Here is a 20,531-nt window from a genome sequence, read left to right on the forward strand (position 1 = left end):
GGATGGGGGTGTATGAATCTTATCTATCTATCCTATGGGTTATCTGAGACCAAGTCTTTGCCTGAGCAGACCCTGACATTTGAGGAAAGTAGAACAAAAAGAAAGGAACAGAAACAAGAGATAAGAAGGAAGAGAAAAGGAAGGATAGAGGGAGTGGGAGCAAAGAAGAGAGAAATAGAGAAGGAAGAAAAAATAAGGGGGTCTGAGGAAGAGAGGGGAAGTGAGGAAGGGAATCATTTATTACAATATCTACTGTGTGAGTAAAACCATATTGGACAGAGCCTTGCCATAAACAACTAAGGGAAGAAAAGCCTACTTTGAGTCCTCACTTCAGAATTCTCAGTCTATATTCCTAAGCTCTGTTCATTCCAAGCCCATGAAGACGCAGAATATCATGATGGCTGGAGTGTGTAGAGGAGACTGTTCTCCTTACGACAGACAAGAGATAGAGAGAAAAGTCACAGACAAAATGAGCTACTTCCTCCAGCTAAGTATCATCTCCTAGAGTTTCTACCATCGTCCAGAGTAGCACTGCCTGTGGACCACATGCCCATGCATTAGTCTATAGCACGCATTTCAGAGGCAAACTATGAAACCTCCCATGTGATCTAGCCATTCCTCTAGACATTAATCTAAGAAAACTGAAAAGGTACATCCATACAAAGGCTTGACTCAAATGCTTCCAGAGGCTTGCTTTGTGATACCCCAAAACCAAAGCATCCATAACAACAATAAAAATGTGGTATACCCATACAATAAAATAATGCTTGACTTTAAAAATGAAGCAGCCAGGAACACAAAATATTGTGTTGAAAAAAGATATCAAAAATTGTTGACCAATGCAGATGTGGATGCTTGGAGCCAACCATCAGACTGAGCTCAGGGAACCTGGTTGGGGAGCTGGCAGAAGGACTAGAGGAGTGAAGGGAAATTGCAATCCCATTGGGAGAACAACATAGACTGGCCTGGCCACCCAGTTCTCCCAGATTCAAGACCACCAATCAGGGAGCATACCTGGAGAGATCCATGGCTACAGATACATATATAGGAGAGGATGGCCTTGCCTGACAGCAACGGGAGGGAAGGCCCTGGTTCCTGGGAGGTTTGATGCCCCAGTGTAGGGGGATGCTGGAGCAGAAGGATAGGAGAGTGTGAGTAGGTGGGGGAGCACTCTCATACAGGCAAAGGGGAGGTGGGAGGGCAGATGTGGGATGGGGGGGGGGTGTTAATGGAGGGAGTAACCAGGAAGTGGGATATTATTTGATATGTAAACAAATGGAGTGGTTAATAAAAAATCTTTAAAAAAAGATATCAGAAGTTGTAAATGGTTCATAGTATATTCAGCATCCTTAATCATCCTGGAAATGCAAATCAAAACAACCCTGAGATTTCACTTCACACCAGCCAGAATGGCTAAGATCAAAAATTCAGGTGACAGCAGATGCTGGTGAGGATGTGGAGAAAGAGGAACACTCCTCCATTGTTGGTGGAATTGCAAGCTTGTACAACCACTCTGGAAATCAGTCTGGCGGTTCCTCAAAAAATTGGACATAGTACTACCGGAGGATCCAGCAATACCTCTCCTGGGCATATATCCAGAAGATGCCCCAACTGGTAAGAAGGACACATGCTCTACTATGTTCATAGCAGCCTTATTTATAATAGCCAGAAGCTGGAAAGAACCCAGATGCCCCTCAACAGAGGAATGGATACAGAAAATGTGGTACATCTACACAATGGAGTACTACTCAGCTATTAAAAAGAATGAATTTATGAAATTCCTAGCCAAATGGATGGACCTGGAGGGCATCATCCTGAGTGAGGTAACACATTCACAAAGGAACTCACACAATATGTACTCACTGATAAGTGGATATTAGCCCAAAACCTAGGATACCCAAGATATAAGATACAATTTCCTAAACACATGAAACTCAAGAAAAATGAAGACTGAAGTGTGGACACTATGCCCCTCCTTAGAAGTGGGAACAAAACACCCAAGGAAGGAGTTACAGAGACAAAGTTTGGAGCTGAGATGAAAGGATGGTCCATGTAGAGACTTCCATATCCAGGGATCCACTCCATAATCAGCATCCAAACGCTGACACCATTGCATACACTAGCAAGATTTTATCGAAAGGACCCAGATGTAATTGTCTCTTGTGAGACTATGCCGGGGCCTAGCAAACACAGAAGTGGATGCTCACAGTCAGCTAATGGATGGATCACAGGGCTCCCAATGGAGGAGCTAGAGAAAGTAGCCAAGGAGCTAAAGGGATCTGCAACCCTATAGGCGGAACAACATTATGAACTAACCAGTACCCCGGAGCTCTTGACTCTAGCTGCATATGTATCAAAAGATGGCCTAGTCGGCCATCACTGGAAAGAGAGGCCCATTGGACACGCAAACTTTATATGCCCCAGTACAGGGGAACGCCAGGGCCAAAAAGGGGGAGTGGGTGGGTAGGGGAGTGGGGGTGGGTGGGTATGGGGGACTTTTGGTATTGCATCGGAAATGTAAATGAGCTAAATACCTAATAAAAAATGGAAAAAAAAGAATGAATTTATGAAATTCCTAGGCAAATAGATGGACCTGGAGGGCATCATCCTGAGTGAGGTAACCCAATCACAAAAGAACTCACATGATATGTACTCACTGATAAGTGGATATTAGCTCAGAAACTTAGAATACCCAAGATACAAGATACAATTTGCAAAACACATGAAACTCAAGAAGAACGAAGACCAAAGTGTGGACACTTTGCCTCTTCTTAGAATTGGGAACAAAACGCCCATGGAAGGAGTTACAGAGACAAAGTTTGGAGCTGTGACAAAAGGATGAACCATCTAGAGACTGCCATATCCGGGGATCCATCCCATAATCAGCCTCCAAAAGCTGATACCATTGCACACACTAGCAAGATTTTGCTGAAAGGACCCTGATATAGCTCTCTCTTGTGAGGCTATGCCGAGGCCTAGCAAACACAGAAAGTGGATGCTCACAGTCAGCTATTGGATGGATCACAAGGCCCCCAATGGAGGAGCTAGAGAAAGTACCCAAGGAGCTAAAGGGGTCTGCAACCCTATAGGTGGGACAACAATATGAACTAACCAGTACCCCCCGGAGCTCGTATCTCTAGCTGCATATGTATCTGAAGATGGCCTAGTCGGCCATCAGTGGAAAGAGAGGCCCATTGGTCTTGCAAACTTTATATGCCTCAGTACAGGGGAACACCAGGGCCAAGAAGTGGGGGGGGGGGGTGTGAGGGGAGAGAGGGGGAGGGTATGGGGGACTTTTGGGATAGCATTGGAAATGTAAATGAAGAAAATACCTAATTAAAAAAACATGTAAACTATAGTAAGGAAGAAAGCAGAAGAAATAATAGAAAGACACAGATACCTTGGCAGAGGTGATGGATACGTTCATTATCTGACTATGATGCTGGGTTTGTATACGCACATATGTATAAGAACTTATCGCATCGTTACTTCAAGTGTGTTAGTTTATTGTGGGTCAATTATACCTCCATAAAGTTGATTTAAAAATAAGATAGTGTCTATACTGAAAGAAAAGGAGGGAGAAAAGAAATAAGGACAGTGAGATAAAGGAAAGGAGTGGGGAAAGCTGTAACCAGGTGCCCTTCCCAGGGCAGAGAGATTGCTCCTCAATCACTTTATTGCCTAGGACTGGACTCTGATCTCCCTGAGAGCAGGTGGAAAGTAGACTGAGAAAAAAACAGGGAACAATCTGATATGCTGAAACTCTAGGTAAAACATATCTGCAGAGCTAGTCTATTCAAATGGAGGATAATTAAAGGCTTCTGGTGGCTTCACAAAGAGAAAGGATGGCACCTAGAATGGTAAGATGCAAGCACACTGAAAACTAACGGAGGAAGGAGCTTAGGGCTTGATGCCTAGTACTGCAGGGGAATGAATCAATAGGGGCTGGGGAGGTGGATCAATCAGTTGAATGCTTGCCGTGCAAGCATGAGAACCTGAGTTCAGATAAAGAGCCCGGTGCAGTGTGACATACTGGTAAAACCAGTTCTGGAGAGGTAGAGACTTAATGGTTAGCCAGTCTTGCCAAATCAGTGAGCTCCAAGTTCAATGACAGACCCTGTCTCACAAAATAATAATAATAATAATAATAATAACAATAATAATAATAATAATAATAAAGTGGAGAGTGATTGATGTGGACACATGACACCAACCTCTGTCCTCTACATGTACACACAAAAGAAAATACAAATAAATAAATGAATGAATAAATAAATAAATAATCCAAAATGCATATAAATAAATGAATAAATAAATCATCTAAATTGCAAATAAATGAATTCACGAATAAATAAATAATTGAATAAATAAATACTCTAAGTGCCAGACTGGATATGCCCATCCTTCTTCTCTGATAGAGCTACCATGTCTGAAATGAGGATGGACAGCTCTGCTGGAGAAGACAAGAATGTGAGTTGAGAGATCGAAATGGGCACGATTGGAGCTTGAAGATGAGAATGAGAAGGGAGAGCTATGCCCTTTTGCATGACGATCTGACCTGAGGCCCAGTGGATAGTGGATAGCTGTTAGAATGGCCAGTGGCAGCATGAGCTGCTAGGGCCTGGTTCTAGTGTGTGTGGGTTGAATAAGGCTGGCAGGGGCCCATAACCTTCAACTTGGAAATAAAGAAGCTAGGTTCCTAACAGAGGTGGTTTTCCATTCTGCACTGCTCATCCTAGGATGCAAGGGAATGCTATGGGTGGATATCCTGATCTGATAGTCTGTCTGCCATTTTTCCTAGAAGCATGAACTCGGCCCTATTATGAAGCCTTTTACTTTCCTCACTTGTATGAGAAACTAAGAAAAACTACCTTGCTGAAATCATTTCATTGGGCTTTCAAATGCATAGGAAAGAGAGGAAGACTTGCTGAGATTTTAAAGACTTATTGAGGTTGGTGAATCCAAACTCTACTCCACAGAAGACATCTGCAGGCTGGAAAGCAAGAAAGCACAAAGCCATCTGTTGGCAGAATTCCTTCCTTCTCCTATCAGTCTGCTCTTTCTCTATTAAGACTTTTTTCTGGTTTAATAAAAAGCTACCTACATAATGGATGGTAATGGTCTTTATTCAGTCTACTTCTGTCAATGTTCACTTCATTTAGAAATTTCCTTTCCAGAAACATGTAGAAATAATGCATGATCAAAGGTCTGATTATCGTAGCTCAAACAAGTTAATATCAAAAATTAACTACCTCTGGATGCTATGAGAAAAGCACTTGTAGGGGTTTTATCCATGCAAATTTCATGACAATCATGCACTAACTTCAATTATGTCCAAGGGACCTCATTCTCTTCCTTCTCCCTCTTCTTTACGCTTCTCTTCCCACTTTACAAAGCTCTCCCGAGGCTGAGTGGAGGTGCCATTGACATCCTCAGCTACCCTGCTCTGGCAAGATGACTCAGCAGGTGGAAGCTCCTTGCCAGCAAGCCTGATGACCTGAGTTTGATCCTCAGAACCAAGATGGTGAAAGGACAGAATTTCAGGTTGCCCTATGACCACAAGTGCTCCATGGTACATGCACACATAACAAACAAACAAAGAAACAAAGAAAAATGTTTAGTGGGCAGAAAATCCCTCCCAAAGAATAAGGCACTTTACTTGCTCTTCATCCTTATCTGTTTCAGATCCCAACAGAGTTCCCCAAACAGCTCTGGTCTCCCTACCTCGTCTCTATTGAGTGGCAGTCAGCATTGGTTCTCTAAGTCCTTGATCATTCTGGTTTCTAGTATGCAGCTACAATCTTTTCACATCCCATTCCTTTGAAGTATACTCCTGCAGATGGTGTTCAACTATCTCAACTGCTTCCACCTAGTGATGGGTGACATTTTCAATTTCATGGGTTTCCTCTGAAACCTTACCTTAAGAAACACATGGAGCAGGACACAGAAGGTGAGGCTGCCAGACGAGTGTGGGGATGCATTGTTCAGAACACCATTTCTCTAATATTGCATCTCATGGAAGGCCATTTGTTCATAGAATCAACCTTGCTCACGTCAGAGCTTCTGGAAGAATACTTAGGGTATCAAGAATAGCAAGGAATAGTAGCATACGAACACGCTCCACCAACCAGATCATTCAAACTTAGAGTTTAGTGAGACATTCAAATCTTGACTTCCTGCCAAGAACCATCATGAATGGGTATCTTACAGTAGCTGATGCTGTGCTCCTCAATTCTCTTTATCCCTGTTCCCTATTGTTCTGAGAAGTGGATGTCTTTACTGTCACAGTATAGCTCAGAAGCAGGAAGTGATGAGACCGTGACAACCAGAACTAAGAAAACCAGAATGAAACCAGCAAAGCATTTCTGCTTTCATTGTCCTGGGGAGCCCTGAAACATTCTCGTGGCACCTCTGTTTGCTCAGCAAGCCCGCCATACTTCTTCCACCATTTCACTGAGCCCACACTTCACTGATAAGGAACCAAAGTACTGAAAGGTTTTGAAATTGCTGACCTAGGCCACAAACCTGGTTACTCACAGACCCAGGACTCATCTCTCTAACACCTCATGTCAGTTCTTCCATACTTTCATCCATATAGGGGTCTCTGTTTCTACTCACTGCATCTTAAAAGCTGGAGTGCTGTCTTCTATCATTTGGCTAATGTATAATTAGTTGACTCTGTCTACAGATTCCACATCAGAAAATTGGAACAAGCATAGATGAAAACTATTAGGGAATGATGTAATCATATTATAATTTTAAAAAGAAAAATTTTATTAAGAAAAAAGCTTCATCTGTAATGTTGTCTGTGGATGCTCATGTCCCCCACACAAAAAGTATCATTTGATGGTTAGAACCTTTTGCGGAAGATACCCACTTTGACGACAGGACATAGAAAAATCAATCTCTAACGAGAAAACTTTCTCCCCACTGGGTAGCTTTCATAGTGCTAAGTAGGCTCCTGGTGGGGAGGAAGACACCAGTGGCTTTACTCAGCACTGGACCCTGCATGGCAACATACTGATCTGTCAGGCAAGATTTCTCACCAGGGCAACCGCAGCTCGACTTTTATGGGGTAACTGCTTTCTGATTGGATTTGAGGCCTCCTCCACAGGAAAGAATCTTATGCCTGGTACTGCAACCTTGCTCAAAAGCTGATAACTGTGAGGTAGAGGCTGTGATTGTTATTTTGCTAAATGTTAATGTTGTCAATTTGTCTTCCGGATATTTATAGGCATACCCGTAGACCTGGGCTGTTCTCAGTCTTTGTCAGAAAGGCTTCTTTTTACCTTAGGCAGCAGTCAATACAGAGGTTCAAAACTGGTCTAAGTACTGAAAACAAGGAAGCGTGAGTGCTCAGATCTAAGTGGGGCATCTTTATTACCCATCCACCCACACCCACCAGTCTCAGAAAACATCACAGCGGAAGGAACAAATAATATAAATGCAGGAGGATGGGGAGAAGGGCTGTGAAGTGCTGTCTTCTGAACAGGACATGACTATTGCACTCCTGGACTGATAGCAGCTGTGGTTATCTACATAAAGATCTGCACAATATCAAGTCAGCCAAGGGGCTCACCTCTTACCAAGGAGCTGCTGGCAGCTGAGAGTTGCAAAGCAAGGGAGGATCATCTTTCCTTAAAGATTGGGTTGCCTTGGTTTTTGTCACTTTTCCATAAATCATACAAGAGAGTGTTTATGGGATTTATGATATGAAATGTATGATGAGCTATGGAGAGATGAAGTACATGGAAGGGTTTGGAGATGAGAGTAGACTATATGTAAATACTGCAAATTTTTACATAAGAAAACTGAGCAACTTCGGACTTTGTTATCTGCAGGAGAGTCCTGGGACCAATCCCCCATGGATACTCAGAGACAACTATTTTGTCCAGGCACTGGACTAGGCACTAGAGGCCGTTTATCGCTTCTTAACATTTTTGCCGTTATTCTTCTGAATTTCACCACATAGCTGAGTCAAGGTAGGCTATCAAGCAACAAGACCTGCTAGGGATCTCCTTGGTAAATTACCATCCAGCATAAGAGGAGGGTCTCCATCACTTTAAAATAAAGACCTGGTTTGTTCTGAGTCTCTGTTGTTCCACAGTTCAGTATCCCCTCATATCACAGGGGCACCACCTGACCCACCTTCTAAACCACCCACCTTCTGAACCATGGTTCATTCTTTCCTGCATTTGCTTACAGGTTTCACTTGCCATGCCTCTTTGCTTTCCTTGAAGGGATCAACAGTACCAGTGATTGACAGGTGTGAAGCCAAGCTTATGTGTCCTTGGCAATCTTATGTGGCATTAGGGCCTTGGGGCTATAACAGACTGCTTGAGTCAACTCCTTGCCTTGTTCTTTTCTATTATTATTATTATTATTATTATTATTATTATTATTATTATCACTATTATTGACATTTTAGTTAGGAGCATCATACATTGTAAGCATGTCCTCTACCACTGAGCTCTCTGCTAGCTGAGCCCCACCACTTTCTAACTCTGTGACATTGGGCATGTCATTAATTTCTCTGGGCCTCCATTTACCCTTTTTTAAAATTGAGTGAATTCCACGCAGACACTTGACCCAACTCACTCTCTAGAACTCTCTACTATAAGCATGAGGCTTACTAATGGAACTGATAACTCTGAAGCGCATGTGGGAATATGCACCCTTTCAGGTAGCCCTAGCAAATAGTATTTATTAAACATGTGGATGGTTACTGCTCACCTGGTTCTGGCTTCTGGGGACTTTGCTAGGGGGCATCTCATAGCAGCAAAACAATAATGATGATGATGATGAAAATGATGATGGCACTATTTTCAATTCATTTTCATCAGGAAAATACAGGTGAGTGGTGACCTCTCGGGCCATTTCCAAGGCTGTGTTTGTGTAAAGAGATGACAGGCCTGTGAGCTCATTTTCTTAAGCAACGAGATTATGAATTTCAAAGAAAGAAAAGAGGTGTTATGTAAAAGTCACCTCTTATCATGAACTTTCTCCAGTGCTATTTCTTTGCTTTCATGTTGTGCTTCTTCTGCATGTTTGAACTTGCCCTGGAACTCTTACTCACTCAAAACACAAACATATTGCAAAGCAAGTTTGCTTCCGCTGAGTTCCACAAGGTAAGGTATCTGAGTTTTTTCTTCCTTTCTTCCCTTCTTTTCTCATTCTGTCTGGTCTAAGCCCACTGTACCTTTTGAAATGTAATCTCTCAACCCACTGATTCTTTTAAGCCTCTGTCTTTCAAGGATTTCAAGTGAAGTACTCCAACAGCGGCAACAACATTCGGCAACATCTTTGATTGCCTGTATATGACAGTCCGTTTCTTTCCTCGGTCATCTTCTCACATTAACTAAAGTCTCTCTCAGAGAGCATCAGCCAGCCAACTCCATGGGGCTATGATAAGAAGCACCTTTCCACAAACTGGACACAACATCTCTACTTGCTGAGTCTCATCACAAGCAGCAGGAGAGGACTGCAAGAGCACATGACTCTTTGGACCCCACCCATGCTCCCTCATTACAAACAGAGAAGGGAAAGCTGCAGAGGGCATGACCATTAGAAGATAGCATCTAACGCTGAGAATTTAACTGATGGTAAGATGCTTACCTCACAAGCACAAGGCCCAGGGGTCGATCCCCAAGACCATACACAAAAGTAAAAGACAATCGCTCCCTTTGTTATTTTAAACCCCATTCCCTACATGTTAATTCTCAAAGCTCAGCCAAGAAGTTGATTCCAAAACTTCATATTCTTTATGATGCACCACTCAGTTCTTTTATGCTGTTGCCAAAATGAGTTGCTGGGGTTTTTTTTTTCTCAAAGATTATGTTATCAGTTGTATATTAATAGTGCACCTCCCCAAGGAACTATCAGAGACAATATTCCTAGGTTACACAAATAGGATCTGGATGGAAAATAAGACTTTCATGGATAATCAAATTAAGATTACATCACATGTAATTAAAATGGGCTCCAATCCAATGCGATTGATATCGTTATAAGAAGAGTCACAGACAGACACAAAGAGGCAGAAAGAGAATGTGTCCACAAGCCAAGGAAACTCAAGAACTTCAAGTAATGCCAACATGCTCAGAGAACAGGGACAAACCAGATTTACCCTAAAGTCTTGTCTGGGAGCCTGGCCCTGACAACACTTGCATCTTGAGTTTCTGCCCTTCTACATTATGGTTATTTTGGCCATTCCAATTGTGGTTCTTTATTGCTGAAACCCTAAGAACTTAACAGAGCGTTCTTACTGTTCTTCCCTCCCTCTGTTCCTTTCACTGGGACAACCCTTCTGCTTGTGTCAGCACACTGTGACTGACTCTCCTATATATTCAGGGTGTAGAGACAGTGACCTTGGGTTCCCAAATGTCTGCTTCTCCCAACTTAGCACTCACCGAGATGCACTCGGATCATCTCGCTCACAAGACTGTGTGTTAGTCATCTGTTGATACTTGCTTGGCAGACACTCAATAAATGATGAAAAACCTGAAGGGAACATTCAGATAGGTGGCACTTGAAGACAGAGAGATGAGTAAGGAACCAACCTTACCCTGGAGGAATATGGTAATTTTCAAAGGGAAAAGTGGTAACAAAGACGTAGCTCAACATCTTACCTCAGTATGCTGATCTCTTTCATTGGCTTTCCAGAGTCACCATCCATGACAGTCTCTCAAATGTTCACACTATAATCCACTTCATAAGGAGTTCAAACTATGGAGCCCATCAGTGGAGTGGTAGCAGGGAAAAAATACTAAGATGCCTGGAATAAGTCCTCTTGTGATGCTAGCAAAGACTTTTGACTAAATGTTCCAAATGCATTCATCATTTAGAGTGAACATAGCATAAGTCCAATCTCCTGATCACTAAATATAGAACAGCCACTCCTAAGTACCCTTCTAGGCTCAGTTATGGCTGCATCCTTGGGAAATTGTTCCTGGCCCCTAAATGCATTACACCCCACTGTTTCTGTGTATTACATCTGAACCCACTATCATCTGGGACCCACATCTTACCCTTGTGAAATCACAGGACTCATTGTAACCACTAAGGGTCTATTTAATCAAATGGACATGAGTATAGGAGAGAAACTCAGGTCATGCCTGTCATGCCTTTGAGACTGAAGCATTTGAGAGCTCTCAACAATTCAGAAAGTAAATCTTTGGAAAATTCAGACATCCTGAGACCACACATAAAGCCATAATTTTTTTTAAATCTAATCACTAGACAGAAGCAGAGAAGAGGCAGCCATTTTTCCATTATGAAGCTCATACCTGTGTGAAATTCAATTCCCCACTGAAGGCTTAAAAAAGTTGAGTAACAAAGAAGCTAAAGGGATCTGCAACCCTATAGGTGGAACAACATTATGAACTAACCAGTACCCCGGAGCTCTTGACTCTAGCTGCATATGCATCAAAAGATGGCCTAGTCGGCCATCACTGGAAAGAGAGGCCCATTGGACACGCAAACTTTATATGCCCCAGTACAGGGGAACGCCAGGGCCATAAAAGGGGAGTGGGTGGGTAGGGGAGAGGGGGTGGGTGGCTATGGGGGACTTTTGGTATAGCATTGCAAATGTAAATGAGCGAAATACCTAATTAAAAAAAAAAAAAAAACAAAAAAAAGTTGAGTAATTCTTGACCAAACTATGGTTTTTTAGCTTCCTGAGCTTCTCCCCTAGAGAGATGGCTTATCATATGCAGATGCTTATCTTAATAGATAATAGTTATTGACTGGATCAATCATTCCCTCTACCTTCCAGCCTGGCTTTGGCCCACATCTCCCGCCTTCTCCTTGCAGGGCCCTGATTCATGCCTTATGAAACCTGACAGCAAGGGATCTTGACCTGGTTCCCAGGGAACGACTGGGCAGCCTCAGAGAACAAGACAGAGAGGCAGGGTGGAGGCTCACACAGCCTGGAGGCCAGTAGGGAGGGAGGTTTCCCTGGAAGACAGACGTAAGCACTGCTCTGGGCATACACACTGACTGTTTACCTGGCAGACGGGCACAGCATGTTGCAAGAGCTCCTTGCCGACAGATTATAGCCTGATTATTACTCAGCAGTGGCAGGCCTAGATGAGATGACCTACAATGGTGAGCCTTAACAAGAAAGCTTGTCTGCCACACCCAGGGTACACCTTTTAGCCCGGGAACTTGCCTGAAGCCAGTTCATATAGCAGCTGCCAATAGCAGCTGGAAGCTATATAGGGAAAGGTTGCTGGCCCAAGCAGCGGCAGAAGGTTCTAGGACTTGCTTCTGCTATGTTCCGTGGCAGCTCTCCTGAATTTTCCAGTGCATTCTGGGGGTATGTCCCTAAAGGAAGTTCAACAAACTGAAGATCATGGTGGAATTTTTACTGCAGCCTTCTAGCCCACTCTCTCCCTCCAGGGCTGTCTTGCTGAACCTGCTCTGACTTCTGACTTACTCCAGGGAGAACTCTCAACTGTGTGACTCCTTCACCTTTGAGAATCTTTACAAAGGCTCCTCATTTGCCTTAGGCCTTTCCCATTAGAAGGATGGGCACTACCTATTCAACCTTAGCCTCTACAAACTTGCCTCTATGCTTGAGCTGGTGCTCCGGAACAAATGGAGAGTAATGACCCGTGTCTCCTCCATTAACAGTGCACCTGTACCAAGGGGCACTTTCCACCTAGTCCAAACTCTTTTCAGATAGCTGCATAGTCCCCCTGGCACAATTTGGTGACATCTTGTCACTCCTCCATTAAGGTTTCAAAATAGAAGCTTATGGGTCCTCAAGATCCAGCAATACCTCTCCTGGGCATATATCCAGAAGAAGCCCCAACTGGTAAGAAGGACACATGCTCCACTATGTTCATAGCAGCCTTATTTATAATAGCCAGAAACTGGAAAGAACCCAGATGCCCCTCAACAGAGGAATGGATACAGAAAATGTGGTACATCTACACAATGGAGTACTACTCAGCTATTAAAAAGAATGAATTTATGAAATTCCTAGCCAAATGGATGGACCTGGAGAGCATCATCCTGAGTGAGGTAACACAATCACAAAGGAACTCACACAATATGTACTCACTGATAAGTGGATACTAGCCCAAAACCTAGGATACCCACGATATAAGATACAATTTCCTAAACACATGAAACTCAAGAAAAATGAAGACTGAAGTGTGGACACTATGCCCCTCCTTAGAAGTGGGAACAAAACACCCATGGAAGGAGTTACAGAAACAAAGTATGGAGCTGAGATTAAAGGATGGACCATGTAGAGACTGCCATATCCAGGGATCCACCCCATAATCAGCTTCCAAATGCTGACACCATTGCATACACTAGCAAGATTTTACTGAAAGGACCCAGATGTAGCTGTCTCTTGTGAGACTATGCCGGGGCCTAGCAAACACAGAAGTGGATGCTCACAGTCAGCTAATGGATGGATCACAGGGCTCCCAATGGAGGAGCTAGAGAAAGTACCCAAGGAGCTAAAGGGATCTTCAACCCTATATGTGGAACAACATTATGAACTAACCAGTACCCCTGAGCTCTTGACTCTAGCTGCATATGTATCAAAAGATGGCCTAGTCGGCCATCACTGGAAAGAGAGGCCCATTGGACACGCAGACTTTGTGTGCCCCGGTACAGGGGAACGCCAGGGCCAAAAGGGGGGAGTGGGTGGGTAGGGGAGTGGGGGTGGGTGGGTAAGGGGGACTTTTGGTATAGCATTGGAAATGTAAATGAGCTAAATACCTAATAAAAAAAAATGAAAAAAAAAAAAAAAAAAAAAAAAAAAAAAAAAAAAAAGAAGCTTATGGGTCCTCAAATATACCATGATGTTATCCCCTTTAATCTGCCAGATAATAGTTTTGGATACAGGGACTGGCATCCCCATCAGAGAACATGGTAGGACCAGGCTTCTCAGATTCTTCAGTAGATGACCACTGAGCAAGCCCCATAGCTTTTCACTCTCCCTTTCTGCTGAAACTGTGACCTTCCTCTCCTGCTTCCTCCTCATTCAGCAAATATCCTCCCTTGGGACTCAACCTATTACTAGCTTCTACCGGTGATGTGCCCTCCTTGCTTGAGGTTCTCAGCATCACATATTGAAGTTACAAAGGTCTGTTTTGCTTGTGTCTCTTCCCACAAAGTGTGATTCCTTTGGGAACACTTTCACTTCTGCATCCTCATAGTGAGATCAAACAGACCATCTCAATACATGGTGCCAATTGATATACCTACTGCACTGGCTAGTTTTGTGTGTCAACATGACACAAGCTATACTCATCAGAGAAAAGGGAGCTTCAATTGGGGAAATGCTTCTGTGAGATCCAGATGTAAGGCATTTTTTTTTAGTTAGTGATCAATGGGGGAAAACTCAATCCACTGTGGGTGGTACCATCCCTAGGCTGGTGGTCCTGGGTTCTATAAGAAAGAAGTCTGAGCAAGCCATGTGAATCAAGCCAATAAGCAGCACCCTTCTATGGCCTCTGCATCAGTTCCTGCCTCCAGGTTCCAGCCCTGCTTGAGTTTCTGACCTGACTTCCCCCATTGATAGTCTATGATCTGGAACGATAAGCCAAATAAACCCTTTCCTGCCTAAGTTACTTGTTGGTTATGGTGTTTCACTGCAGTAGCAGAAACCCTAATTAAGACACCTGGTTAATCTAGTGGCCCTGGTTCTTTTACAGCTAATGCCATGTGAAGCAAACCAGTAACCAATCCATGGAGTCTTGCGCACGCCGGACTGGCCAGCAGTAACGACGCTGCAACAGGATCCTTCTGCACACGTTTATTGGGAGAGCTTGATTGTAGAGGCGAAAAGACCCTGAGCCCAGAACTGGTGCTGCTTTTATAGGCCTAGGAGGGGCGTGTCTTACACCCGGATTGGTTATGCACTACGCCTCATTTGCATGTTCCTCATCTGATTGGCTACTCTCTCTCAGTACCTCACAGAGCCTCATTATCATACCTCATTTGCATGTCTCACATCTGATTGGTTACTCTCTCAGTACCTTACAGAACCTCATTATCATACCTCATTTGCATGTCTCACATCTGATTGGTTATACTCTCAGTACCTTACAGAACCTCATTATCATGCCCGGGCCAGGCAGTGTCTTTGCAAAAAACTTTACTGCATATGTACACATTGGTTGTTTGTCTAAACTTATGCGTGGTGGCCAGCAGTAGTCAGTGCCACTCTGCAACGGCACATGTGGCTTCCCACAATGGAGTCTGAATCAGCTTCTACCTCCAGGTTCCATCCCTGCATGGGTACCTGTCCTGACTTCCTCCAATGATGGCTTATGATCTGGAAGTGTAAGCAGAATTTTGTCCACATTATGCTTTTTGGTCATGGTGTTTTGTCACAGCAATAGAAAGCCCTAAGACAATTTGGTATCAGATTAATACAGTATTTCTGTGACCTGACCATGTTTGGAGGAAGATTGTGGAAGGACTTTGGAACTTTGAGCTAGAAGAGCCATTGAGTATCAAGAGCTCAGTGGGAAGTTCTTTAGGATCTTAGAAGATAAGAATGTTGAAGGCAATGCAGAAGATGGAGGCCTGGCTTGTGAAACTTCAGGTGGAAGTTTAAAGACCATCAGGGCACTTGCTATTTTGATTTAAGTTCCTGTAGTTATAGATACCTGGAACTGAAGGATCAGCTATGGTTAACAAGATTCCAGAACCACTAAAGAGAAATCTTTACATTACTAGGACAATTGATGCCATTTAGCTCCAGCTAAGGAATTAATTAGCTGTGATTAAGAAGAGACTAGCATCTCAGAGGGAAAATCTTCTAAGATGTGTGTGTTTTTAAGAGCACAGAAAACCTGTGTTCCAGAGACAGCCACGGTTGTACTTCGTGCTGGCAGCCAGACATGTGTAAGAGTCACCCAGGTGGTACTGGTTTTGAAGACATGAAAAGGTCATGGAGAGGTCATGGTCAAACCTCATCAGGCTTGGCACTGAAAGAGACCAGGGAAGGCCATTCATTGGTGAAGGTGTAGATTCAGTGGCTGTTGAAGTTGAAGCTTGGGACCATGAAGAGAGTTTGTGAGAGCCTATTGGTGAAAGTGCAGCCCAGTTGCAGCAAAGGTTTCCAGCATTTTGGAGGTGCTACTACCATGGAATGACCACAGAGAACAACAGCAGCTGTGGAAAGGAACCAGTCAAGGTCTACAAGACAAAGCTGTGCTGTAGATGGTCACCAGAAAACTGACCGAAGACCTTTGGTGCTGCAAATGGTAGCTGGAAAAGTGATGGAAGACTTTTGCTGGAACACAGAAGATTGTGAGATCCCAGATATGAACAGTTGGTTTGATTTTGATTTGATTTTGACTTTGCCCTAATTTTTCCTTCTTGAAATGAAAAAAAAATTTTTTTTTTTTTACTGGAACCCACTGTTGAGAGACTTTGAATTTTAAAAGACTGAATTCTAAAAGAGAGGGGTCTTTTTTGTAGAACATGGTTTTAATATTTTCAACTGTTGATATTCAACAAACAGAATAGTTATTTTAAGATACACTTCATTGTTATGTCTCCCTTTTCATTGCTGATTTTGTTAATTTGGACTCTGTCTCTGTGCCCTAAAAGAGATATTTTACGCTGGGTAGTAGTGGCACACACCTTTAATCCCAGCACTTGGAAGTCAGAGGCAAACTTCTGAGTTTGAGGGCAACCTGGTCTACAGAGTAAGTTTCAAGATAGTCAGGGCTATACAGAGAAACCCTGTCTCGAAAAAGCCGGGGGGGGGGGCAGATTTTAAAGGGACTGAAGTTTTAATGTTTGAATTTGTAAAGACTGTGGGACATTTAAAGTTGTGTTTTGAATGTGAAATCTTGGGGATGAATAAGAAAGGGTTGTGAGTTAATAGTGATATATTTGTGCATCAGGTTGACAAGGGTCAGATGTGCTGGCTGATTTTGTGTGTCAACTTGACACAAGCTAGAATCATCTGAAAGAAAGGAGTCTTGGTTGAGGAAATGCCTCCATGAGATCCAGCTCTAAGGCATTTTCTCAATAACTAATTAACCGAAAAAGCAACCCATTATGGGTGGTGCCATCCCTAGGCTGGTGGTGGTCCTGGGTTCTATTAGAAAATAAGCTGAGCAAGCCATGTGAAAGCAAGCCAGGAAGCAGGACCCTTTTGTGGCCTTTGCATCAGCTCCTGCCTCAGGTTCCAGCCCTACTTTCGTCCCTGTCCAGGCTCCCTAGAATGCTGTTTTACGGTATGGATGTGTGAGTCAAATAAACCCTTCCCTCTCCAACTTGCTTCTTGGTCATGGTGTCTCATTGCAGCAGTAGAAAATCCTAAGATACCTACCCTTCCCGCTTTTGTAGATCTCTATAGCAACTACCTCCTGATCTCTTTGCTTGGAGTCTTGATCTCTACCCTTTGTTCTACCTGCAGCATAATTCCAGTCATGTGCACATCACCAGTTCCAAATCCTATGTACTCAAAGGAAATGTCTACATCTCTAGCACATCCCACAGAGCCCCAATTACCTTTAGAACCTCCCTCCCCATCCCTGTTGTACCCCTTTACCTATCTGAGCATTCCTGACTCACTTCTGTCCCTGCTCTTAAGCCTCATCTCTCCCCTTCCTCATCTCTGTGTAAGCCTTCCTGACCCTATCAAACATCTTTCATCAGTCTACAGCAACTACTCTGGCTTCATTGCTATTTTCCCAGCATCATGGTTACAGCACTAACAGTGTCAGGTGCTCTCACTTTTTTTTAAATTTTTTTATTAGATATTTTCTTCATTTACATTTCAAATGCTAACCCATTGGGAAGAGAGGCCCCTTGGTCTTGCTCTCACATTTTTGCTGTTATCTATTGTCCCAACTCTCTTCTTTGAGGAGAGGGATGCCTCAGCTGTCCACAGCTTACAGCACATTCTAAAGAAGATGCTCCAGAAGTCCCATTTACCTGTGCTCTAGTTCTAGTCAAATCTGAAGTCTCAGCTCAAAGATATCATCACCTCTACTCAGTGTTCCCTAACACCGCCTCGTCCTAGCAATCTCTTTCCTTGATAGCCTGAGAAAAACCCTATCATGGAATCTGGGACATTTCATTTGACCTTCATAAATCTTTTTTTTAAGCAGCATGAATAGTGAATTAAATTAAGGAAATGTAAAGAAAGAACTCCTGAGAATGGAAAGGGAGCCAAGGGAAAAATAGTCTAATAAATGTTTCTAGAGCTTTCACTTCCATTGGGTTATACACTTCATTTTCTAAGATTAATTTGTTTATTCACTTTACAACCCAATATCAGCCCCTCTTCTCCTCTCAGTACCCCCTTGTGAAAATCCTCCCCCAATTCCACCTTCCCCTTCTTTTTTGAGAAGGCAAAGCCCCCTCTAACATCTCCTACCCCACCCCCACATCAAGTCACTACAGGACTAGGCAAATTCCCTTCCACTAAGGCCAGACAATGCAATCCATTTATAAAGAGGCATAGAATCACAGGCAGGCAGGCAACAGGCTCAGAGACAGCCTCAATTCCAGCTTGGAGGCTGGGGGTGGGGGGGCATGACGGCCAAGCTACTCATCTGCTACATATGGACAGGGGCCAAGATCCAATCCGTGTTCACTCTTTAGTTGGTGATTCAGTCTCTGGAAGCCCCCAACAGTCCAGGTTAATTGACTCTGTTGATCTTCCTGTGGAGTCCCTATCATCTTTGAGTCCCTCAACTCTTCTCCTGACTCTTCCATAAGACTTCCTGAGCTCTATATAATGTTTGGATGTGAGTCTCTGCATCTCTTTCCATTGGCTGCTGGGTGAAGCCTCTCAGAGGACTGTTATGCTAGGTTCCTGTCTGCAAGCATAACAGAGTATTATGAATAGTGTCAGAGATTGGGTCTTGCCCAGGGGATGGGTTTCAATTTGGAGCAGTCATTGGTTGGCCATTCCCTCATTCTCTGCTCTAGCTTTGTCACATTACATCTTGTAGGCAGGTCACATTTTATGTTGAAGGTTTTGTGAGTGGTTTTCCCTTTTTTTCCATCCACTGGGAGTCCTGCCAGGTTTCAGGAAGTTGGAAGAGTTCTACCTCCAGAGCTAGCTATAACACTCTTAAGCATACACCCAAAAGATGTTCCTCCATCCCACCAGGACACTTGCTCAAATATGTTCATAGCTTTGATCACAATAGCCAGAAACTGTAAACAACCTAGTTGTCCCTCAACTGAAGAATGGATAAAGAGCATGTGGTTCATTCATCCAATACTACTCAGCCACTAAAAACAAGGGCATCATGGACTTTTCAGACAAATGGATGGAACTAGAAAACATCATCCTGAGTAAAGTAACCCAGATCCCAAAGGACATGCATGGTATATACTCACTTATAAGTGGTTATTAGGCATAAAGTGCAGGATAACCTTGCTATAAGCAACAGACCCAAAGAAGCCAAATAACAAGGAGGCCCCAAGGGGAGATGCTTGAATCTTTCTAAGAGGGGAAAACAAAGTAGATCTCAGAAGTTGATGGAAGGAGGGAACTGAGTGGAAGAGGGGATGGGAAGAGGAGGGGAGACAGAGGGAGAGCTCATATGTAGGGATAGCAGGGGGGAAAGAAGGGACATCAGCTGGGGGCTTGGGCAATCTCTAGGACATGCCAGAGACCGGGAAGGTCCAAAAGGACCTATGTGGGAGATTCTAGCTGAGACTCCTAGCCGTGCGGAATATGAATCCTGAAGTTGTCTTGGCCCTCAGAATTACTGAAACCAATAAACAAACAGAAAAGGCAGGTAAACTGCAAGGCATTTGTTGTAACACACACACACACACACACACACACACACACACACACACACTCACACACACACTCACTCACTCACTCACTCACTCACTCACTCACTCACTCAAAGGCCTCCAAGTCTCTTATTCACTTGGCATCAAAGTCAAACTCCTGCCCTGGCTCCTGAGACCATTCAGACTCCTGTCAATCAACCAGCTCTTTGCCTCTTCCTCCCAGCCCAGCCTACTCACTAGCCTTTTTGCTGTAACATAAGCAGTCTCACCTTGGGGCCTCTGCACTTACATCCTAGAACACATTGTTTCCTCAAGTATCTACAGACCCAGGATTTCATGAGAATGCTGACAATTTCCCCAGGGAGACCATCCCTGACCCTGCCCAGCCCACAATTTATACACCCTGTGACCTCTTGAGTCCCTTGTGCCCCTCTTTTTTCTTTGTAGATCTACCACCACCTAACATACTGTGTGGTTTATGCAGTTCCCTCATTGTCTGTCTCCTCCTGCAGCTCTAAGAACAGACACATTTTTTACCTATTTTGGTCTTTTCATAGGTCACATCAATGCCTTGAGGTGCCTGAAACATAGCAGGAACTGTACCTCTAAAACAACATATTCTTCCACTTGTATATTTGTTGGGTGAATAAGCAGAAAGACAAATGAAAGGATGGCAGAATGAGAAAGGAAAAGGAGAAGAGAGCACAGAGTGAGAGGAAGGCAGAAAGGAGAATTATGGGGGCACAGAAAGGAAGAGAAGAGACGAGTGTAGAGGCTGGGAT

Source organism: Mus musculus, chromosome 15 (assembly GCF_000001635.26).
Source record: "Mus musculus strain C57BL/6J chromosome 15, GRCm38.p6 C57BL/6J".
NCBI lineage: Eukaryota > Metazoa > Chordata > Mammalia > Rodentia > Muridae > Mus > Mus musculus.